Consider the following 4,972-nt stretch of genomic DNA (forward strand, 5'->3'; position numbering starts at 1 on the left):
GCGCCTGTAGTTCCGGCTACTCGGAAGGCTGAGGCGGAAGGATCGCTGGAGCCCAGCAGGTCGAGGCTGCGGTGCCCGTGAGCGTGCCGCTACACTCCAGTCTGGGCGACGGAGTGAGACTCCTACTCAAAAAAAGAGTTAAGAAAAAGACCAAAAGGCTTGAGTACCACTAAAGGCATAAGAGATAAGTGACAACATACACACACACACTCAACCTCTTCCTTACCTCTCTGCCTTGGAAGACTATTACTGCTATTTATATCACAGAAATTTCTAACAACTCAAACTCTCTAGTGACCAGTAAAGAAAGAAGTCTGGTGGGGGTAAAACTGGACAGAAAGTTAAAGGCAAAGAAATTAAATGCTTCCTTTTCTGTTAGTAAGCTGCCATCTGATTGAAGGCAAAATTCTAGGCAATTAAATAAAAGATGTTTCAAAATTAACTAGCCCCCATCATGTTTATGCCATAAGCAATAATTTATTGCTTTCATGTTTCTTCCACAGCTGCTTGAAAATTCATACAAAACCCTAAGCTATTCTGTGCAAAAGCTAGATTCTCAGAGGCTGATATAATACACTTATCCTCAATGAAAAAACTATTCTATCCAAATTGATGCCTGTGCAGAAAATGCCATACTTGCATATTAAAAAGAGAATGCAAGGCTTACTACAGATAAAAACAGAATTAATTTCTGAGTCATAACATTTCTCACAACTTCTGTAACCTAAAAATTTAAATCAACAACCTCAAAGCAGCCAATTTCATGTACCAATCTAAAGGAAAGAAAATTGTGCTAACAGACTTACTTTTTAGCGCCATTAGCAGTCATTTTATTCTGATACACTACTCAAATTGAGAAACAACTCAGTTTAATATGTGAGAAAAGGCTGCATAGATTAACCTTAATTTGCTTAATACTGGAAAGTCTTTCTTGTCATCAAAATATTTTTATAACTCAGTACCAAATTGCAAATGACCATTTAACTAAGCTATTAGGAAAGCTCTGGGTATTATCCAAGTTACTTCACTTTCCAGGTATGTTTATCATTCAGTCATCCTATAATACAAGAAATCTCAAGAAAAAAAAAATACCCCTGCTTCAATGCTATTTTTCATCAGAAGACTTTAATTTAATGCTCTTCTGCTTATTTCTGACTACAAGCATAAGTAGTCCAAGAGTGATGTCATGGAAAACAGCTTCCCTTGCCTTTAGAGATTGGATCCAGTGAGAATTCTAGGAAAAGTCTCTATTGGAAAATAAACCCCAAATCTTCTAAGTTAGATTCTAACATGAAATCGCAAATACTGTAATATTAGCATTTTAGTTCTCCACAAGAGTTACGCAACTAAGGTCTTGATCTTATGCTCCTGATTCCTTATAAATCTTTAAAGCTTATGATGCAGAATCATTAACTAAATTCAGAAATCAGTGACAAAGGATAATTTTTCTATGCATTCTTAATTGCTTCAGTGATTCTGCCAGATGAGCTTTAAGGACCTTATATTAAAAAACAAAAATCTGAGAATATATTTTGCCTTTCCTAGTTTCTTTAACCAAAAGTCAAAATTTCTAATTCTGAAAAGATCTTCCACTTTTGGACCAGCAGCAATATAACGTATACCCACAGCAGAGATGAACTCTGAGAACCTCTCCAATGATTCCTAAAATGGCAATCATAATTATCCCCTATTATTCTCCCCCTGTTGCTGCTGTTCCTTGAAAAACAGCCACACTCCTACCTCAAGGCCTCTCTATTTGCTGTTCCTTCTGCCTGGATTACACTATCCCCAGATACACACAGCTCCCTTTGGGTCTCTAGTGTCATCACACTGAGGCCTTCCCCCAGTACTCGTTTAAAATTGCAAAATCCCACCTGCCCCATCAACCTAACAATCCTCATCCTCCTTCCCTGCTGTATTTTGCTCTGCCTATATTAAAGGGTGATATAGGCTATTTTACTTATTTCGTTTCCTTTCTGCTTCAAATTTTTTGCTTTGTTTCACTGACTGTTAATAACTCCAGCACCTAGAACAGTGCTTAGCACATAATAGGTGCTTTAAAAATACTTGTTGGACGAAGGGATAAATTTAATCCTCACAACCCTCCATGTTCTATAACCATCCCTGACTTAAAGATGAGAAAAACCAAAGCTCACAGAGGTTAGGTAACTTGCCCAAGGCAATGATTATTAAGAAGTTGTGAAGCTGGGGTCTGCCTGACTTCAGAGCCTGCACAATTAACCACTATTCTACAATGCCTCACCAATGACTCCCTGTCTTTCATTTATCCTCAATTAAAAAAAAACAAAAACCACCCCATGAGCTACAGCATTCCAATTCAGGAGAAATACATGCTTATAAATTAATCCACTCTCCCCCAAGTTAAAGATTCATTCTCCTCATAGTTAGCATTATTCACTCTCAAAACATTTGTACTGGGAAAGTCCAAGCTTGACAACAGTCCATCTACATCATTTGTGGTGATCCTTGTTCAAAATCAGGAAAAAAATGTCGTTAAAGGTACTAAAATATAGTTTTTTCCTTTCTTCTGTCTCTCTCGATTGTCGCGATGTTTTTAAATTTGCTGTTTAATGTCGTTCTAAGTAAAGAAAAATTAAAAGTTTTAATTATTAGCATGAATTTTACCATTCACTTTTATGTTGTACAATGCCAATTTTACATGCAGATTATTAAACCAAGTGTGAGGCCCTTCTGAACACCCATAAAGCCAAGCTTGCCCTGGTTCCAAGATTGAGTTTCCCAGATAACCCAAATCAAGGCAGAGAGAAGGTTAAACCTTGAAATTCTCAATAAAGCAGTGATTTGTCAAAATTTTATCTTCAGGATAAGTGATAAATCCAATCTATAAAAGCAACCACTTTAAAGTAGGCTCTTCCTTTTGCTATTTTAATCCTGCCCCCCTTATATTATTCTGGCTTTTAAAAAAACACAAAGGCATACTCTGAGAGACAACTGGTTTAGGACTAGAGGATTATAAATTTAATAAAACATCTAACTACTCAGAAAATCATCTGTTAGCTAAAAATAACAATATACAAAAAAAAATGCTTCTCTTTCACTTTTTGTGGACCATTTAAGCCAAACCATACTACATTTTTGATGTGCCAAGAAAAAAGGATTCCATACTGATCTGTTACACATATAAACTCTGGCAAAAAAAAATTATTTTTCAAACACAAATGTTTACTATCCTATTCTTTCCCCTAAATTAATCAGCAATAAAGAGTGCAAATTAAAATCCCTTACCACTGATAAACTGGGAGTCTAAGCATCTACTAAGTGTGAGAGTAAAAATGAGAATTAAATTACATAAATATTACATTAAGTGCCAAAAAGTTGAAATCTTCTATACGTTTCTAGATCTATTAAGAATTACAGAAACATGAAATGCATTTATAAGCTCTCCAAAAACAATTTTCAAATTAGTAGAGGCATTCAGGCATCCTGTTCCCTAGATATGAAAAACAGGCATTAAAATTCGGGCATATATGTCTGAAAAGCATTTTCTAAATTACAACTTAAATCAGAATAACAAAGGAAAACAAATTCGGCAAATATAAAAGACTAAGCAAATGTAAGGTGTTAAATATTCTGAGTAAGAAAAAGGGCCTAAGAGGCCTAGAAAGATGAAAAGCAAAGCCCTACAGTAACGTTAAATTTGAATTAAGGAATACCGTTATTTAAATAAGCAGTTAGCATTTCGTGGGAGGAAGGCCAAGCAACGTGACTATTACATATCTATCGATTCACAGCACTGCTTTGCTATTCCATACTTATTTGCTTATACTTATAATATAGAAATAAAGAGGCAGCAACAGTTAGCCACTACAACATTCACCACTCTGGCAAAGGTTACTTAAAAATGGCCTTGCATTTTTACAACACTTTACAGCTATAGATTATTTTCACATATATGACCTCATATATTCCTCATAACCCTGTGATGTGGGTATGTATTACTGACTCGATTTCATAGATAAGAAATCGAGGCTCGGTACACGATTTTCTCAGAGTCACCCAGTCGAACCCAGACCTTCCGATTCCACGTTTTATGCCTCGCATTTCGCATAGTTCTATTTCAGGCATAAATAGAATTTTTAAAGGGAAGGAACGGGTTAGAGAAAAAATAATCATGGTACCTGCAGCTGTGTGCTGCAAAAAATGGCTGAATTATGCTTCTTCCTTTTTTTCTCGCTCTCTCTCTCTCTCTCTGAAAAAAATTAGATTTCAAACAATTTAAGTAAACTCAAAGACAAATTAGGTCCCGGCGTCTACCAAATGTTTGACTCAGGTCTGTGCAGAGAGGGCCATCGAATTCGTGCCTAGTTCGGGGCCGCGGGCGAAGCCCGGGCTCCGCAGGCCAGCGGCCAGGGGCGGCTACGCACCTCGGGGGTCCTGTCCAGCCTCTAGTGGACGGCAGTCTGCATCAGGAAGAAACGGGGCCGGCGGGCCGATCGGTGGGCGGTCGGGCGCCGGGACGGCACTCGGCAGGCTCCTCGAACGTCTACAAGGAGCCGCTCCCGGCCCAGGCCAGAGCGCTCCGGCGGGGGATGAGTCCTCGCTCCTGCGGCCCCCTCGGAACCAGTCCTGGGAAAGAAGACAGCGTTGAGTCGCGAGTCCAGACAGTCGGGCTCGGCGCGAGGCGGCGCGGCGTCGGGGCCGGCCTTGCCAACGCCGGGGGCCTTGCAGCGCCCGGCGGGGCTCGGCGGGAGCGCCAACTGGGGCTGCGGGCAGGGAAAGGGGCTGGGGGCAGCGGGCAGCAGCAGAAGCGCCGGCTGTGGCGGCGTCGACGACGACGTCTCCGGGCTTCTGCCCCGAAGCGCGCCGAGCCTCAGGATCACCCACGCCGGGGGTGGAGGAAGGCGGGAAAGGGGCGGGCAAGGGGCGGGGCGTGCGGGGCCACGAGCCAGGGGCCGCTCCGGGCCGCGCGCCCCCTGCGGGCCGCGGGAGC

The 4,972-nt window shown here is 41.1% G+C and overlaps 1 protein-coding gene across 1 annotated transcript in view; it reads right to left on the bottom strand.

Moving 5' to 3' along the window:
• The window catches only part of LOC103270534 (kelch-like protein 15), a 17,710-nt gene extending 12,850 nt beyond the window's left edge, over positions 1-4,860 (bottom strand). Inside the window, exon 1 of the mRNA XM_008068054.2 lies at positions 4,407-4,860. The gene's annotated coding sequence lies outside the window, so the exon portion shown is untranslated. The remainder of the gene's footprint in view (positions 1-4,406) is intronic.
• Between the last annotated feature and the right edge of the window lie 112 nt (positions 4,861-4,972).

This window comes from Carlito syrichta, unplaced genomic scaffold, assembly GCF_000164805.1.
Source record: "Carlito syrichta isolate Samal-C Ts95f unplaced genomic scaffold, Tarsius_syrichta-2.0.1 Scaffold309857, whole genome shotgun sequence".
Taxonomy (NCBI): Eukaryota; Metazoa; Chordata; class Mammalia; order Primates; family Tarsiidae; genus Carlito; species Carlito syrichta.